At 36.3% G+C, this 20,279-nt stretch overlaps 1 protein-coding gene across 6 annotated transcripts in view; it reads left to right on the plus strand.

Annotated features, from left to right (window-relative positions):
* The window catches only part of SOX5 (SRY-box transcription factor 5), a 976,694-nt gene that overhangs the window by 298,399 nt on the left and 658,016 nt on the right, over positions 1–20,279 (plus strand). For 3 of the 6 annotated variants that reach the window (XM_032855260.1, XM_032855261.1, XM_032855262.1), the window contains exon 1: positions 16,926–16,946. The exons of 2 other annotated variants lie outside the window; for them this stretch is intronic. The gene's annotated coding sequence lies outside the window, so the exon portion shown is untranslated. Of the gene's footprint in view, positions 1–16,911; positions 16,947–20,279 lie in introns of those variants that run through there. One more of the 6 variants, XM_032855259.1, reaches the window with a different exon arrangement.

Here is a 20,279-nt window from a genome sequence, read left to right on the forward strand (position 1 = left end):
ACCTACAGTATATATGGTTATAATAATAATTACAGATATAATTTAAAAGTACATAATCATATGCATAGCTAATGAAAAACCCTGCTTTCTTTTGATAAGTGGTTAGTCAGTTAAATCATTTTATAACACTGCTATTCTATGAGGCAACTTAGAGTGTTTAGAATGACTTTATTTAAATATCATACCTAAACAATACATAAAGAGTAATGCTTGTTACATGGAGTGGTTGTATGAAAAAGATCATTCATAGAAAATAAAAAGTTAAATTTATAAATGTAGGACAAATTAACATAGTTTATTTCATATTTGTAATAGCAGTTTTAGTGGGTTTCTTTCTCTTTGAATTAATAAGTAGTGTACTATTGAGCTATTCCCTACTTTTAATGTTTTGGTTATAATTAAAATAAATATAACATAGCAATTACTGATATTAAATTAGAATATTTTTATGTATTCATAATATTCACAAAAACACATTTTATGTAGAAAACATTATATATTATATGAAACAAAGGAAATATTAGAGATTATTAATAAGCTGGAAACAGAGATATATACCTTTGGTTGTTAAAAACTTTAAACATGTCTCTAATAAATCATGTGCTTAAATAATATATGTTTTATGATATAGAAGTAGATGGTCTAGAGATCCAATTTCCCAGGACTATACATACATATTGTCTTCATTTTTGTTCCTTTTTTTCTAATTGTAAAAGAAAAAAACTTGTAAAAAATGTTCAAATAGAATTGTAAAGGAGAAAACAAAAGCCTCCACAATTGCCTTTCCCAGAGATAACGACATTAACATTTTGTTTTCTCTCCTCTTGCTATATATAAAGACACCTTTTTATCCCTCCCTTAAAATGGTGTCATAATCTTAATTCTCTGTTGATGGACATTCGAGCTGTTTTCCATTATTTACTTTGGCAAATGATGCTACAAATTAGTATTTTTATGCATGTATCTTTGCACATGTAAGTGATTATTTAGATAGGATAAATTACTAGAAGTGGGTTTGCTGGGCTGAAAATCATTCACATTTAGAATTTCCACATATATTGCCAAATTGCCATTTGAAAGTGTATAAATTTACACTCTCATTAAATATATATGAGGATTTGTTTTCTTCCCACCTATTAGCACTGGGTATCATCTTCTTTTAACATTGTATCAGTTGGATAGAAAAGTGGTTTCTCATTGCTGTTTTAATTTTCAGTTCTTTGGTTATTACTATAGGTGTATATTTGCAATAGAATAGGATGGTATAGGAGAGGAAACAAACTGGATTTGTGTAGCTCCGTGGGTATAGAGATCAGGTTGATCTGGAAAGTTGAAAATGGATCGTTCACGTTAGTCTATTTCATATCATCCTGTGTTTTCAAAATGCCTTCATTTTTTGTAAAAACAGTTTGCATGTCATGACACATGCAATGAACTGTTTGCTTCAGTGGAGAAATGTGCAGAACTGTAGCAAAACCTTCTTTATAATGAAATTATTTTAATACCTTTCAGGCAAGAAATTAGTTTCATCAAGAAAATTGATTTAATTTAGAAGAGACTTAGTATTTATAGCCATAACCAGGTTAAACATTTTTCTCCACTCCTCCATCAGAAAATAGCTTCTAACCAATATATAGCTCTAAATCAATTAGTTCAGTTTAAGGTTTTCAAATTTTATTAATACTCTTCCCATCTTTATGACATTTATTTTTTCTGTGCAAATCTTTGAGGTTCTTTTCAAAACTTTACCAAATAGACAAAGTAACTTTTGCTAGTCAGTTGACTGGCCCAAAGAAAAATTTGCATTCATGACAGTAATAAATTATTTTGGTTGACAGAGCTGGATGGTGATAAATGATTTTAACAAATTCTTCTGGTCTTCTTAATATTATTTTCTTCTTTTCCAAGTGCCTGAATTCATTAAAAAATTAAAACTGTCCAAAGTCTTTAAGAACAGCCAGAAATGTTAGTAGCTGATTAATTTTCATGAATCATACAGTACCTACTGTATTTTAGAAGCACAAGTTGAAGGGAGATCAAGAATATTGATGTCCTACAAATGTAACCTTGCTGTTTGCCAGACCTCCATGCTGTAGATCTTGACTGCACAGTTTCTGAATGGCAGCCTAATAACCTTGAATATTCCGTTGAGACTGAAAGCAAAGTAAATTTTTTTCAATGTCTTCTCCAGAGGTACCTTCAGTCATCTGAGTGCTGCGGTCTGTGAGAGAAAAGCTTTGATTCTCAGCGCACACCTTGTGCAGCAGTAGTAAAAACAGAGGATGGTTTTTATTTTTCTTTGAGTTTCATTTTAGATCATCTCTGGTTGTGAACCTTAGCTGTGATTTATGAGACCCTCCTACCAGAATCGTGGCCAGTAACAGAGCGAAGGATTGTTTTTAATTGTCTTGAACTTTGTTCTTGTTTTGAAAAAGTGGTCTGTGTCTTAAATTTTCATTGAAAGAAATTTTAAATCATAACATAGGAACAAAGAGTGTTTTGTAGTGAAATCAGGCAAAGCCACTCATGTATTTAAAATCTATTTATCTCTATTGAAGTTAAATTGTGCCCAAATCTACATTTATTTGACTAGTAGGAAAATATCTTGTTATTTTAGTTGTATTGGTATACCCCAGTATTACACTTTATTTTTAATTGAAAGTAATATAGCTTAGTTAAAAATAAGGGAAAGCTTAACTATGAACCTTAGTTCTTTACAATAACATCCAGACATGCTTAGGAATTCTCTACTGTTACAAATTTGTAAAAAAAAAAAAAAAAGAGGGAGGGAATTCAGAGTACATCTAATCAATCTTCCTACTTCATGGCACCACACATAAACCATTACATTTCACTGAAACTCTAGTCGTGGAAAAAAGATTTGGTAATCTATTCTCAATGAATACTTGAATTATGCATTGTTTTTAAAATTGTGCCATTAAGAAAAATCTGTACAGTAATAAGTATCTCAAGTTGAAAATTTACACTGCATATTAATGTTCATGGAAAAGTAGAATGAATATGAAAAGCAATATAGTCATCATAGATGTTGTTCAATAGTAACAAACACTTGGTTGAATTGCATCATTTTACATGTGGATTTCCTCTACTTGCCACCAAGGGTAGATGATCTGGAGTGAAATACAGCTGCCAGTCTTGTTAGTATTGAGATGATATAGTTAGACATTACATCGGGATGGAAAGTGAAGTTTGTTTTTCTTCTGATTTTATTGGAGGGGGGAAAGGGTAGCTAAACTACTACCTAAGTAGGAATTTGGCCAATAAAACAGCAATGTGTAAGATAAGGAATGTGAATAATTGTACATGCTTAAGAATTGAATTTTATCATCTGGAAATCTTGGCATTTGACTTTGAGATACAGCATAAATACATTGCATCTTTGTGCAGAAAACTGGTTATTCTTTTGAAAAATGCCATTTTATAGAATAGATTGTAACCTAACACAATGAATTTTCAGCATTGATATTGACAAAGAAGAACAGAAAGCAAACCCCCAATGTAGAGCCTAACATCAGCTTCTTTGATCTACCGTTAAATAACTGTAGCCTTGCACTAAAATCAGAATTTTAATTTCAGGCTTACGATTTACCTATATCTTACAAATTGAAAAAAAAAAAAGCACTTTAGGTAAACTAAAAAGAATTTTTGAAGTAGTTTAATATGAATGCAACCACTGCTTGGAGTTTTTATATTTTAAGATGGATAGGCAGTAAATAGGATTTCAGTATATGTCACATTTAAGGATATTTTTATATAGTGCCATAACTTTATGTATATAAAAAGATACATACATTTTGCTAAAATTAGCATAAGGCCTCATATCTGGAGCTACGTATTCCCTGTGTGGCAATGCAGTTTTATTCCTTATGTCTTCTTCTTCTATGTCCTCATCAAGCATATGTACTTGGGACATGGGCTTAAAAGGGAATGGTCAGGTTAAATCTCCTTTTTAAATAAAAGTTTTAAAGATCACATGAAAATAAATTGGAGAAATGTCTTCAGACATTTAGAACCATATACTGGCTCACAGGTGAGACTTCCTCATCAAAAAGTTTGTTTTCTTATCTTTAACCACTGCATTCCACTTTCTCTTCTGAGTGTAAACTGGCAGATTAGACATTTCCAAGGGTTTGTTCAGTGTGAAGTTTTTCAGGTGATTTCAGTTTAATGCAACCAGATAATTGTAGCTCCAGGGCTTAGTTGGGTTATAAAGCTGCTAATCCAGACAATATTACTCGGTCACATGTTGTGCTTATAGGAGACACCTCTGCCTTTAATGGTCTCTCCCCATGCTGGCGATTTCTAGTTTCAGAAGTCCTATAAAAAGGAGGCACACTAGGCCAAGATTAAGTCTGGGGGGAAAAAAAAATTAAGAGTGTGCCATTTGGGGCAACAATGTGAAATGTTATTAAATCTTTTGCCAAAGATGAAATTTGATATTTTCATATCATTAGGTTCTTCTTGCTTCCTTATCCTAGGAAAATTTAGTACTGAATTTGAAAACCATGTCTTTTTTGTTTAAATGAGCTACTGCCAAAGCAGCCATACTCTAAGCATTTATAAATAGTTTAGTCAATTACTACAGTTATTATGAGGTAGGGTTCTTCCTTTCAGTGGAGTGCAGTAATTCACTTTCCATATTTATGCCACTCAGAACCTCTTCTGAACAGCAATTGTAATGCAATATTGAATAATGATATTGTTGGGATTCCGAAGGTTGTTACCTTTTTCTCTCACCCTGACCAAAATTTGGTATTTCTATTGTACTTAATATAGAAGTAGATGCTTATAAATAATAGGCAGATCTATTCATTTGTCAAACCTTTGTTTGCTCCTGTGGCCCACAGCTAATGAACAATTGGGAAATAAAACAACAATAGAGAGAGGCAGTTTATATGTGATTAAGCCTTTCTATTCTGACACTGAATGTTAGAGATGGGCAGAAGTCCTGCTTTCAAGCACACTGTAATGTGGCATGTACAGATGCGAATTAGGTTTCTACTGTGTCTCAGGCTAGGTTCAGGATTTGGATGATGTAAAATATGTAGGATCTGAGAGAACAAAAAGGAAGGTAGAAATCTGTCGTTCAGGGACTGGGGTTTGTGTGGCATAAAAAGTCATCTCATGGTAGTAAGACTATTCTGTAACGTGCCTAACACAGAGCTTGGCTTCCTATAGATGTGCCGTTTGTATTTGCCTTCCATTTTTTTTTTGTTTCCTTTCATCTCTTCCCCCTGCCTCCCTGCCCTTCTACTCTCTATTTTGGGAGGGATGACTGCACTATTTTACTCTTAAAAGGTCCTCATCTCAAGCCCTTCTTCCAGTGACTTAATGTTTTCCAAAAAAAATCATGTGTTGGTGTCATGGTGATGAATTATACTTAATATTGTTATTAACTTATTTATTGTTATTGTTATTTGTTATTCCTAGAAGGAGGCTAACAATAAGAAAATGGACAGTTTCCACTTGTCTTCTATTTTTGGTACCTTGGATCATAGAGAAGATTATTCGTCTTCAGCCGAGGTTGCCAACACAAGGACCAATGTGGTGTTTCTTAGTTGTTGTGGCCCAAGAGTGTCCCCTCTGGGCTGTGAAGAGGAAGGATCAGGGGTGCCCAGAGGTCACGCTGGCCATTCCATTTTCTCCCCTACCCTGGTTGTTTTCCCTCACAGTCTGCAGAGCTCCTCTATGAGTATATGTGTAGCAGCACTGTGCCAGCAGAGGTGGGCATAGTCGTGGGAGAGGTGGGTGAAGAGGGAAACGGAAGTAAGACGGAAGAGGGAAACGGAAGTAAGACGGAAGAGACAAACGTTCTTCCTTCATTTTGAACATGTAGAAATATTCCATATGTTTCATTAAAAATATATATAGGTGCATAGGCTTTATGATCCAAAATGTGAATTAGAGTGAACTTATTTTTTGGTACATTCTGGTCACCATTAGAATCTGAAGCAATTCTTTAAATGAAATGTGAAAATTCTTGAATTTACTTAAAACATATGATATGTAATTTCACCTTAACTGTATTTATAACTTATTAGATAATTATCATTCCTCCTTGATGCAAAGGTAGCCCATATTGAATTTTGTAGGCTAGCTCTGTAAACAAGATTTTTACATATGAAATAATTAAGTGAGATATTAAATACATTATTCATGCTTCAAAAAGTACATCTCGATTATTTTGAATATTTAATAATTGTTACTTTTTTTCTTGTTAGTTTGATTATTAAAAAACAAAGTCTAAGAAAGACAAAGACTTGGAATTTAAATTACTCAAATTTTAAGTGAATCTGAAGGATTCCTAATTGTCAAAATGTTTATTATTAGTATCTACTATTTTACATATGTGAATTAAATTTGCTTAATTGATGACTTTGGTATTGACCAATTAAAGTTGAATTAGTTAAGGTTCATTTGGTTTCACATCACAGTGACCTTGCTAGTTTTTTAAAAATTGCAAAATATTGGAGTTTCACAGTGCCCTAATTCTTAGATAGGCAGGACCCAGAGCAGCTGTGGGGAGCTCTGAGGAACCCCTCTACCTGACTCTGTCACCATTGAAGTCATTCAGTGACCCAACTTCCAGTTGAGGCCTGAAAATAAAATATCTGTTGAGACCCAATAACATGCTAAATTCAGAAGATAGGCTACCAAGAATTATACTAAGAAGTTATCACACCAACTTCTGAGAAAATAAACAATTTTTTTGCAATGGTTTTCCAATGGACACGCAGACCTCTAATGATCAAGAGACTTTGGTGAAGTTCCTGATCCTTTTCCCAAGTGATGCTCTGTTCGAAGCTTGTAGAGGACGCACTGGGCATTCCAGATCAGCATTACTTTCTGAGCTGTAGACACCGACCTATTTTTTTTTGGCAGAGTTTGACCTTTCACTGAACGCCCCAATGTGTTTATTACTTTCACCTGCTTCAATGCCCTTATGGCACTCTACCTGAATATTTACAAAAATACAGGCCAGAGTCCTTATGCGTAAAAGCTGAAAACTTCCAAACAAGAAATGGTGTCTGGTAAATATCTCGTACTGCCAATCAAGTGCTTTGCAAACTTACTCAACTCTGCCTCTTGATTATAGTCCTCCTTTGGTTTCCACTACTACCTTTCAGATCCTTCGAATTACAAGATAAGGTAACTGTAACCAAAGAGCCCTGTGCACCTAAATCAGGCAAAGCCTTGCTGAAATAGTAGCAACTGCCATGAATCAGGACTTGAGCCATTTGTGGCCCCCGACGCAATTTCTTCCCTGGTAACATGAAGCACTCTAGAGTTTCAGGTATTTTTTTTTTAAATAATTTATTTATTTGACAGAGATCACAAGTAGGCAGAGAGGCAGGCAGAGAGAGAGAGGGGGAAGCAGACTCCCCGCCAAGCAGAGAGCGTGATGCGGGGCTTGATCTCAGGGCCCTGAGATCATGAGCTGAGCCAAAGGCAGAGGCTTAACCTACTGAGCCTCCCAGGCGCCCCAAGTTTCAGGTATTTTCCTATGTAAAATTCTAAATTTTATCATCACAGTTCCTCACATTTACAGATGGTAACTCTTTTTATCATTAAGTCAATGAATTTTATGTGTAGTCTGATTGATTAATATTTTGGGTTAGAACACCAAGCAATGCTCTTTAGTGCTAGGTATATAGATGAGCAGAGTATGAGAAGAGTACAAATCCTATCATCTGATTACAGTTGCTTCTTTATCGTCCCTGGAGTGGATCATGCAAAGTCATCTATTATAATTGTATGGTTTTTGACTAATTAAAGGCAAGTCTTATGTATAAGTAATCTTCTTATAAGAAATTCAATTTATTACTCTCAAATACCTAACATAGCTAAATGTGAGTACAGAAACTTAAATTTAGATGAAATTATGTCATTAGTACATATAAAAGTATCCATGTAAATCTCACATTACAATTAAATACACAAAATATTAAACATTACATTAAAAATATTAACAGTATTAAAAAGGTACTCTCTTAAAAAGATAGACATTCTGCCCTTCACTTTCAGTCTTGTTTATGAGATTCACTTGGCTACAATAATTCTGTTACTCACCTTAGAAGATACATTTCAGCTCAGCTTTCTCCAAGACATTATCAATCTTGTACTAGGAAAGTACAAAACACCAGGTTTCTATTATTTTGTTTTATGTGTTTCTCATTTATTACTTCTTTAGTTTGGAATAAACCACAGCAATACTTCACACATTTGAAGTCTGGTGATTTCTAGTAACTAGAACAGGTCTGAACCAAAAATAAGCTTAGAAAATTTAAAATTATTTAATTAATCTATCCCTCTGTGTTCCTCAGCTTTACTCATAAAGAGCTCTGAGTCCTTCTCTTGTAGACAATATAATTTTAATAAGCTTGAAAAAAAATGTTTCCTGAGCCCACAGCAGAATAATGTAGCAAATCAGAAAAATGAAGGGCCATTCTGAAGCCCTCATAGAGTGAGACGGTGCAGGGGAGGAGACCAAAATAAAAAAAAACAACCCAAAACCAAAAAACAAACAAAAAAAACACAGAAAGTACTGAGGCCATAATAAATTGATCCCATGTAGTGTAATGTGGGGTTTCTTATTGTTCGCCTGTTGACTTTTTGTGGGGAGGAGGTGGGTAAGGTTGCAGGTTGGGGAGGAGTTGTCCTGTGCATTTCAGGATTTTTAGCAGCAATGTTGGCTTTTATCCACTAGATGCCAGTTGCAGCTTCTTCTCCTCCCCATTCTTTCCGAAATTGTGATGAACAAAATTATCTCCCGACTTTGCCAAAGTTCCCGGCAGGGGGGGGGGGTGAAATCAACCCCTGTTGGGACCACTGATGTGACTTTTAACAACTTTGAATACCTTGATAATCCATCAAAATACAATTGTGATATTCCTTATTATAAGCTTAAGACATCAAAAAGTTTATCTTTAGCTCTTTCTCTTTAATCTGACAGGTAAATATGTGATAACATTTGAGGAAGCTCTATATTCTAGAGACTGGAATTTTAAAATAAATTGATGTTGCTTGCGTCCCAAAGGGCAGTAATTTTAGAAATTCAGGGATCTTTTTGTATTCTTGTGACACTGGAAAAAATTATTGAATACCATTATTTTGTGAAATGTTTGCTTGCCTAATTATGCAGTTGAGTATTACAGGTCCTCTGGCATGCCCCTTAAACTGATACTAAAAATATCTTCAGTTTCCTAAGCACACATTCTAGGACAGTAAACAGAAACAGCCTTAGCACAATAGGAGGTGTGAGGAAGGTGGCCTTGGATTCCATGTTTAGATTTGGGCAGACAAAATTGGAAAGGAATAAAGATCCCATGATATCTTTCCCTAAACATCATTCTTGATCGTTTGGAAAGCAAATTGTATCTTTCCTTTATTCATTTGAATATATTTTCCTAAATAAAAATCGCGACACAATCTCTAATCTTTGATTTGTTCATAACTGAATGTATTGGAAAAGATTGCTTATATTCTTCAACTTATTCTTTCTAGGGATTTGTTTAAAAAATCTATCTGGTTATTTAATGGCAAATATGCATATAGACCTTTCTTGTGCGGGCACTACGGTACCTAAGTGGGATCACATAGCATAGTTGAGAGTGTTGTCTATTGCATTCAGTATTTCAGTGTTCCAGATGCAGAGAACCTCATCAACTAGGTAGTTCCTTCAAGAAAACCAAACTTTGTAGGAGAGTGGCTCTCTGTCCACAACTGCCTCAGATTAAAGTTTGCTTATGCGACAGAATGTTACACTTTGGATTCTGCATTGCCATTTTAAATTTAAGGTTTTCCCCTTTGCCACATTTTCACTGTTATTCTTTGGACTCTGAGTTCTGTAATTTGTACCTGTGTTTCCTTAATATAATTTTAGTGTATCCTAATAATCTTTTATGGTATGCTATTTGTATATTAATATTTCTTCATATTTTGTCTTCATAACTGTATACATTTTTTCCTATTTTATCATTTTTTTACTTTTGCCTGTATCTTCCTTGGTATTTTCCTATGTACTTTGTGTATTTTCATTGTAATTCACACATTGGCTAGCACATTCTGTAGAAAACTTTTATCCGTATCCCATTTTATTTGCACTTATTTTAAACTTTATTCATTTACTCATTTTTTATGTGTGACTATAATCTGTGTTTTTCTGTCAATTTGCATATCTTTGTCTTTCATTAAAAGGCTAGGCATATGAGGAGCAGCTATAAAATCTCTCTTCTGAGAAAAAGTCTTTGAATATTTTACTCTTCCAGTCTCCTAAAGCCTATTCTAAAATCTCAGTGTCAAAAACTCAACTGTCTAAAGGAGGCAGGCAGAAATAGTGAGGACTGGGATGAACACAAGAGTGTGTCTCTCTATCACATGGGCAGCTCCCATTTTGTACCAGTAGATTGCTGTTGTGTGAAAGGCTGGCATAGCATTGCCAGATTTTCCAGGTTTTCTAAAGGTGTTAGAAATATGGGTTCTCTCAGTTTCCAAAGACTGGAAAATACTTTCATAAAAGTGTTAATACTATGTAGGTCAAACGGAATGCCCAGCCGTGATATCCGGCTACTTCTCAAAGCTATTGCAGGAGCATTTAAAGGCGGGTGATGTTAGCCAATAGAATGATTACTTAAATCAGAAGATTCACTCTTATTCTGAGAGTTAGAAATTTAGCCTGCCTTTCTGTCTTATGGTACTTTTCTAGTAATTATTATCCTAATGATCAGAATTCCTTTCTCTTTTAGAAAGAGGCTTATTTTCTACATTTATTACTTGAATCCTGAAGATATTAAGTATTAGTAGATTTCTCTTTGTGTTAAGAAATTGCCGTTATACATTTACAGCAATTATGTGTGGTCCTGTCTTACTGCTCTTTGTTATTTTGATTTTAACACTACCTATAGAAATCTCATTAAAGGTAAAGGAGATTTCTAGAATTATTCCTAAATTATCATAACAACAGAATGATTAGGAAACAATATCAAGAATTCTAGAGAATATTGTATAAATAGAATGTTGTAAACAGAGAAATATGAGAATTATTGAATAAGGTGGAAATGAGGTAGGCCATTGCTATCTTTGGAGAAAGTAATGTAATCTTGCTTACAAAATATTATAGTAAATAGAAAAAATCATACAAGGTGAATGAAGGCAGAATGAAGTTAACTGGGATGATTTATAAGAAAGTTATTGTTTCTAGATTGATTTCTAAACTTGTTCAAAAAATTTGAAGAGAATTAAGAAATTCCAAAGGAATTGGTAATCCTATTATAGATTTCTAGATCCTAAATACCTTGTATTATGGACCCAGCACTGTTCTAGAACAGTAGATGATGGTGAAATTGAAAGTAAATTGATATTTTTAATACTTTGACATATGCTGTATCATTCGACACTTAAAACAACCCTATGGAGTAATCAGGAGAATTATTATCCCCATGGAAACTGAGACCAAGGAGAATAAACAATATTTCCTAAGACACATGCTTAGTTCTTAGATGTCAGAAATGTAATGTTAAGCCCTTTCATTCCTGGACTATCATGCCATTCTGCTATTTTGCCATATTATTGTTGGTAAATGGATAGTCATAACAATCATAAAATGTACTGGGGGGTCCATTACTCTTGTGAGTTTATGTGTGGTGACACTATAAGATTCTCAATAATTGACAATAGGTTTTTCACTCCAAGGTGGAGGTTTTTTGTTTTGTTTCTTTAATACGGGTTAGAACATATGGGCAACTAACCGTAAATCTCTGACCTATACTCCCTTTTGATTATAGAGTATCTTCATTTGGTTGAACTATACACTTACAATTTTTTTTCCTAAACTCAAGTTTGTGGTTGAGCTTATTACATCTAAACCTTTCATAATAAATAAGTGAGAAGTCACAAAACATAATCCTAGAGGATTTTCTTATTTCATCCATTTGCAGTTTCCACTGATGGTTCTAAACATGTGATGTGAAAACAGAGGAGTAAGTTTTGTCACTGAGCTTTGAAAAGAAAATAATTCTAGTGTGGCCATTTTCAATCGAAATTTGAAGAGAGGGAGCAGGGCCACCAGCCGCTCTAACTAATGGCTCTCATCATCCTACTGGTCCATCTCAAAGCACTTGCTTTCAACGTAAAGCAGAGAGAACCAAGGCTTTCTCTCTGTGCACCTTATTGGTGTTCTTACTTGTTCTCTTAATCCTATTGAAGCCTTGTACTTTAGGTAGATAGAACAACTCCTGATTTGAATTCTGCAAAAATTCAGAATGCAAAATGAGGATGAGGTCCTTTAGTAGTCAGATTTTGTTACTCAGTAAGCAGTTAGCTCAATGTTCAGTATAATTTTTCCTATTTCCATCTTGTCAAGAGGCAAGAAAGAACAACAGGTCAATATCATGACTATGTGCTATTGCTCTTGATATTATACTTATGTATATTTCTATAGACCTTACCAGGAAACCTCTGAAAAATTGCAAAATATGAGCTCTGTGTCAGAGTACAATTCCTGTCTTTTACTGAGATAGAGAACTATCTAGGCGGATATATTACTTTTGGGATAGTGTTGCTTTGTTTTCTTTGTTGTTGTTGTTTTTATCATTTCCAGTTTGAACTCTGATCCTAAGAGTGAAAAGTTCAGCCCAACAATTTGTCCATTTTCATTCATTCTCTCCTGTGCCAACTCTTCCTCCTCTGCACCTCCCTCTCCCCAGCTAGTTGCACTTTTCCTGGAAGTAAACAGTAGATGTTACATATATTAACACTGTGTTCCATACAGCGCATTTGGGTGCGCTCTCTGTGCAATTCCCTGGCAGTCATAAATTAATTAAAAGTAGACAGAAACCACAGAAAAAGAAAGTTCTCTTTTTTTCTTCCCCTCCCCCCTTTCTTTTTCTACGGGTAAATAGCTAGTTCCTTTGTTCCTGGCTGCACGATTTCATTTCTGCCATTATTGTCCTCATTGTTCTCTGAAACAGGAGGGGTCTGGGCCAGGAGCAGCAAGGTCTCAGCTAATGACGGGAAGTCTTTAAAGTTTGCGCTGCATTTCATCTTCTCTGTGGGAGTTTTAGGACGTATCCAGTGTTTGATCCCCACCGCGCAACTTTGCTTCTAGTTAATTAACAGATCCCCCATTACACACTCTCATCTAGAAGCACATGGGAGGCCTATTGGGAGGTAATTCAAGGCCAATCTGAGTGATGGCAAGAATTAAAGAAATCAGTTGTTTTAGGGCTAATGTTCAGGAAATAAAGATGTCCCATTTTAGAGATCTCATTTGAAATTTTTGATTATTTTTCTTTCTGTTTAAAAAAAAAGAACAAGATAAGGGAATTGATTGGTCCACACAGTCTAACCATGACTCTTCAGGGCAGTTTGAACTTAGAACTCTTTATGACTTCATGGAAGAAAAAAAGAAAAAAAAAAAAGACAATACTAAGAGATACAGCAATGCTAGCTAGCAAGCACTTTGGTCTCCGTTTTATCGTTAGCAGTTTTTTTTTTTTTCATGCCCAGCGGAAAATTAGCTGGGTCACAACTGTCCACAGCAACTTTTCCAGGACACATGAGGCAGAATCCCTGGCAGGAACATCTCAGTCATGGCTCATTTTACAGTCAAGGCTAAATCATACTTTGTTCTTGTGTTGCTGCTTTGGTTCCAAAGGTGTCAAAGTGATTTACAGATAATAAACAGTAGCTTCAGTATTAGGATCCCTTTCCCTTCTAGCCTCTTTCCAGATGAATGTTGCCAAATAAAACAAACTTATCCAAAGTTGGAAGTTGGCCCGTGAGTGCGGGGATAGAGCCCTCGTGTTTCGGTGACTCTGTTTTCCCAGATCACAGGTAGCCAGGGTTTGGTAGCATTTGGAAAGGGGCTGCCTTGTTTAATTTCTTACCCTTCTCCAGTTTCCCCAGCCCTATGAGCAATGACCCCCTTTATCTAATGAATTAGGAGCTACTCCTGCCTTGCAATTCTCAGTTCGACACTTGGCAATGAGAATCAAACCGGGGCTATTTAGTGTAGCAGTAAATGGCCCGCCACATTAGCCCCCTGGCATGCTAAGCTATTAGGTTGTTTTACTGTTGTTAAAGTTACATTTGTTAGGTGGAGTCTCTGCCCTTCCACACAAACTCAGCAGTGCCGGATCCTGGCAGAGGCAGCACGTGTACAAGACGTGTGCCATGCAGGGACCCAAATGGCCGGGTGGTGTGGCTGTGCTGCAGATAGGAAACATTGCTTCTGTCTGAAAAAGCAGAAGCATGGATTCTTAAGATTGCAAAAGAAGAAGAAAGGAAAGGAGACCCCTGGACAATCATGGTTTTTGTCCTTTGCTGTGACTAAACTAATTTCATGGGCTCGATGGACCATTAATTTATGGCAGTTCTTAAGTGAGCCACTAATTGTCATAGTGCCACGGAGAAGGAAGGCCAGGGATGAGAGACCTTAAAGAAGCTGGTGTGGCGCTCCACAGCCCAGCGACACACACACCGGAGCTGGGCAGAACCCCGAGGAACCCGGAGATTAGCATGGGAATGAAGGAGGGGTAGTCAGGGTGCTTCACTGGTGGTGTGTGTGTGTGTGTGCATGCATGTGTACATGTGTGCATGCCTATGTGCGTGTGTGTGTGAGAGAGAGAGATAGAGAGGGAATATTTCTGCAAAGAAAGGAAAATGCCAGTACTATATAGCTCCATGCAGCCAGCTTGCAGGGCTGAGTTGGCATTTGGTAACTTGGTAGCGGCTGCCAGTGTGTGTGTGGTGGGAGAAGAGGGAATAGACAACAAGAAAAACACATAGAGCTTAAAAAAAGATGTAAAATGATTCACTTCATGCCATATGGACAAAAATGTTGTCACAAAAATAAGGCCAAAAAATAGTGCCAGGTTAGACTTTTAGTTCAAAAACATATGTATAATCATCCCCATGAACATGAATTTTAATTAGTATTTTGATAGAGAGAAACCAGATATTTTTTTAACCTGCTCTGTTCTTGTTTTCTGTTCCTCTCCCAGTTTTAGCCTCCATTAAACATTCATATACTGTATGTTTTGTGTCTGTATGAGGAAAAGCCTTATCCCTGGATTGGTGGGAACGCAAACATCTTGGTTTTCTGTGGCATACAAAATATCTTCCCAGTGGAGCTCACAAGCAGAAACTTATCGCTGGGAAATCTAGAGTTCTCTCTGAGCCCTGGGTGCACCAGGAAGGAAGGAAGCCATATGCCTTTTCCTTTTGTCAATGGAGGCGTCTGTACCCTTTTGCTTCCCCTGATCTACTCTTCACACTCATCCACATCTCCTCTCCCTGGGATGCCTTTTAAAAATGAAACAAGTGTAGTCTATACACATATTACTATGTGACAGGGCAGTTTTAGAGAAAAATGGATAAGACTATCATTACAGAAACTTAAAAATGGAACACATAACATAGTGATAAATAAACTTAATAAACGCTCATTTTTTACTCATTTATTCTACCTATCTCTGAAAAGGATTTGAGATGGCATCACTTGTCAGAAGATACTGTGCTGAATCATCTTCCCCTTAGCAAAGCTGTTTCCCACCTTAAATAAGGTGCTTCGATTAATGCCCTACACGTGATAATGAGATGCTGATACAGTGAAATGCTTCTATTAGCGATAATTTTTCTGCTTAGGGGGTCACCCACACCCCAGGCTTTTTTTCTACTCCTAGAGGAATACAGAGAAATCAGATACTTGAATTAAAATGATACAATGGAATAAAAAATCTGGTATTAAAAATCAGTCCAGTCTTGGTGCAACAGTATTCATCTATTTCATATTCTTTTTCCTTAAAGATTTTTATTTATTTATTTGAGAGAGAGAGCGAGAGCAGGCAGGGGCAGAGGGAGAGGGAGAGACTCTCAAGCAGACTCCTCACTGGGCACAGAGCCCAATGTGGGGATCGATCCTAGGACCTTGAGATCGTGACCAGAGCTGGAACCAAGTCAGATGCTTACCCAACTGTGCCACCCAGGCACCCCTGCCTATTTCATAGTCTTTATTAGAATCCCCGAGCTAGCCTCTGAATGTTAGCTGTACTTCATTCTACTCCAAGGGCAAGGGTAAAACCAACACTAGCCTTAGGAAAGGTAAATTTTACTGTGTTTTGGGGGTCTCTCAGCGGTTTCTCAGACTTTTATTTTTCAGCAAACACTAAGACAGCCATTCCTTTTTCCTTTCTTCATCTTTTTCCCCCCTGAGGAAACTCTGGCCCCTTCAGCGAGATTATGACACCTCATTAGGCACTTGCTGAATACACCCTCTTGGTGTTGGTAGCTTTCTCTGGGTTTGTTGAACCTCTACTCTTCCTCCAAGCCATTAAGCATCATTCCTATAGCATTCACGACAGCAGCAGGGAATGTGCTATTGGATACTTGGTGATCTCAAGCCTCAAACCGAGATCCATGTCTATGCGTTACATTGGGACTGCTGCAAAGATTGCTTTTGAATTACGTGTAGGCTGCCTTGTTTGGGGAGGAGTAGGAAAAGCTGTTGCTAAATACACCTGCCTACTTTCAGAACTGCAACTCAGATTTCTATTTTCTGAAAACTTTTTCCAAGCTTTTGTGTCAGATTGGATTACAGTAGATTCATTCATTCATTCATTTAATCACTATTTTCAAGCCCTTAATATGAGTCCTAAATTTAAAGAAAGTTCAGGGTTGTTCCTTGCCACAGAGATGTTTGTTCATAGGCAAATATTTCCTGGCTCTTATGTTTTTCAGACTTTTAGTGGGTTTAGGTTAGTTTAAGTCTCAAAAAAGTCTTGTGAAAGAAAGAAAAATATTTCAAATTTCTAAAACTCATTTTTCCTCTCTGAGTATCAATCAAGACTATTTCATAATTGCTTTTTCTCATAGAGATTTATATTCAAGACTAGAAATAAATTTGAGCTCCTGTGAAAACATCAAAGGTAATTCAGAATTCCCAGTTCTACTCCTCTTCCATATCAGAAATGTTGAGGCAACTGACAACCAGAGTAGACTCAGTGAACCTCCCTACCCACCAGTGATTTTCCGGGAATTGTATGAGGATTTTAAAAATACTCATGCAGGTTATTAATTATAAAATTATTTGCAATTTCAAAATACTGTGAATAACATAAATTCCTGTCCATAAAAGACTTACTGAATAAACAAAAGCATGTCTGTATAGTGAAGAATCATGCAGTTATAAGAGATAATGAGGAAGATCTCTGGGCAGTATTTTGGAGACATTTCCAGGATGTGTTATTAGTGAAAAATTAAAAACCTTCAAAGACTATATATAGACTCCACTTTCTGTACTTTACTCATAGTATATAGTATGCTACGTTCTGCACAAGAAAGAAGGACAAATAAGAATAAATACATGATTTTTTTTTTTTTAAGGAAAGGAATATAGGAGGGATAAGCCGGAATTAATAAAAATAATTACATATAATGTGCGGATGGGAATAAATAGAAGGATAGGGATGGAAGTCTCCCCAGAGTTACCTTTATATATAGTTTGGACTTTGGACCATGCAAATACCATATATATTTGAAAAATGAAAATTAACCAACAAAGAATAGGAAAATATCTGTGATGTTTGATACTAACATTGATGGAGAGCTGAATGATGATTGTTGTTGGTACTTTGGGCTGATAGTCTACTAAAGAACAAATAAGAAATGAAGGGGAGGCACTAAAGAGATTGATACCAACTGAATTGTATCTATTACTGGTACTTTCCCATTAAATTTATTCCTTAATTATTAGTTTTCTTTCATTTCTACGACTAACAAGAATTGCTTCTTCCTCTCCCAGGCTATGAGTCCTTTTAACAGGAAAGGAAAATAAATGAAACTATTAATAGTTTTCTCTATTTTGGCAATAATTTGAGCCACTGATGTGATTTTATGTCATGCGTTCTCGGGAGAGGACCATGCACAGTCAGTGCATGCTCTTTGCCAGTTTCTGAGTCTTCATAATTATTAAAAACATACATTATAGGAAATATTACTTGCCTCCTGAGCCACATTGTTTTTTCTTCTTCTTTCTATTTACCAGAAAAATAATACCAATAATGTACCACTTTCTACGAATACGTAACCATCTCCTTGAAGGTGTAACATGCTTTTGGAGTTAACCCTTCTGGAGGCAAGAAGGTCATAATTATTAAAATTATTGTAAGAAAATGAAACATGACTATGATAAGGTTCAATAATTGTCAATTTATTCAACTAATGGGTTTTCCAGTGACTCAAAAGTTAAAATTGTGAAGTTTTCCCGAACTTCTGCTCTAGATGAGTGCTTCAGCATGGTTGTATATATCTCTTTTGTAAAACAAAGACATGCAGGTGTACATTATTTAGAAACTGGTTTTAGGAGCTCCTGGGAGACTCAGTTGATTAAGCAGCCGACTCTTGATTTGAAGGCCATGAAATGGAGTCCAGCATCGGGCTCTGTGCTGAGCACGGAGCCTGCTTCAAATTCTCTCTTTCTCTCCCTCCCCATCTGCTTCTCCCCTACCTCTACGACAATATATTTGTTTGTATTAGACCTTCTTTATACAATTTGGGGGGATGGGGAAACCCCACAATTTTGATGACGGGTAAGGTATGCCTGTGTAGAGTCACATTCTCAACCTTTGACCCTGGCGTTGCTGTTCACTTGAGGGAGGCAAAGTGAATCATGAGGTTTACTTTCTTCATCTGTGTAGAATTTGTGGTCAGTTTAATAAAAGTTTATTGGCACCAACTTTGTGTCTAGCACTTGAGTAATTCCTTTTACTCAATGACCTTCTACTTAAGTAGGCAAAGTTTCATAGAATTTCACAGAGTGCCAGCAGTCTGAGAATTACGCACACGGCATGGATAGAAAGCCAGAAGATGCCTAGAGCGATGTATAGTGAGGACCCTCTGTGTTTCTAATGAGAATGAAAGGAATTTGCTAAGCCTAAATAGCCTCTGTTTAGTTATAAGTCAGTGATCACGATATTAAAGAAAGTTGTACTATTACACATATGAGTGCTTTTCATCATGCAGTGACATAGTGAAAAAAAATAACTAAGTAGAAACGTCAGTTCCCCATATCAAAAGCTATGAAATATAAGTGCTCCCAGCCAAAGAAGGCAAGATCTGGAATTTTTTTTTTTTAAAGGATATATAGAATAAATATGCAACCCTCCTGATAATGTTGGCTGATGAAATGAAATTCACCAACTGTAATTCTGGCACGGAGAGACACACATAGTGCCCACATGCACACACACATACACACACACACACACACTCCCTCAGCATATCCTTAATCATTTGCTATCTTATTTACATTTCATTTGGTAGAGCAAATTCTATCATTTGAACTTTTAAAAAAATGTATTTCACTATTACTTAGGGAAAAATAGGAAATAATGTGATTGGCTTTCAAATAGCTTATTACCATTCAAATACTCTCAAGATAAATTATATTAAAGGAAAAAAAAAAAGAAATCCTGTTTCAGCTTTGGAACCATTCTAAATGGAGACTCCGCTCTAAGTAATCAAAATTGCTTTAGTTGTGCAGAGCAGCATTAAAAGCCTTGTCCACTAATTGAGTGAAGCGTTGCTCCAGGAGCAGTCTTGTCCCCTCATTAGATGATCTTGCAGGCACTGTTTGTCATTCTGAGTTGCCGGGCTCAATCTAACAGTACTGCTGGCTCAAATTAGTGGTAATTCATTATGACACAGTATGTCCTTCTGTGAAACAACAATGGGAAGCCCATGGGGCATCTGTCTGCCACTAGTTCTTCTTTATCACGTTCCTCCCACTTCAGTTCAAGTAACCACCTTTGCATGAACCTTTGAACTTCTTGAGCCGCCTGGTGATTGGAGCCGCACGTTGACTGAAGTGTGGCCTCCACGTCCCCTCTGCTGCTGTTCCAGAGAGGAGGAGGGGGGTGTGAAACCACAGGCCAAGTCGGTCTGAAAAATGATGCCGTGTTCTGAAGGAAGCCAAGTGCCCTGGGGTAGGTGTGAGTGTGAGGACTTCTTTTTGAATGTGGATACCACCCTTGTGTCAAATCATGGGAGATGTTAATAGAAGATATTGAGAGAGAATATTCATAAATGTGATCTAAACCCAAAGAGAATGAAACTTCTGATGATAGGAGTTTGGTTATTCAACACATTGAAGGGAAATGTCATGTTTCTATGATGAGCATTGCTGTTCAAAGTACGATCTTTCAACTCATATGAGCAGGTAGAATACTGTCGCTAGGGAAAAGTTCCAGCAATGATTCAGT

The sequence above is a fragment of the Lontra canadensis genome, unplaced genomic scaffold (genome assembly GCF_010015895.1).
Source record: "Lontra canadensis isolate GAN:19392208 unplaced genomic scaffold, GSC_riverotter_1.0 scaffold9, whole genome shotgun sequence".
In the NCBI taxonomy this organism is placed as follows: domain Eukaryota; kingdom Metazoa; phylum Chordata; class Mammalia; order Carnivora; family Mustelidae; genus Lontra; species Lontra canadensis.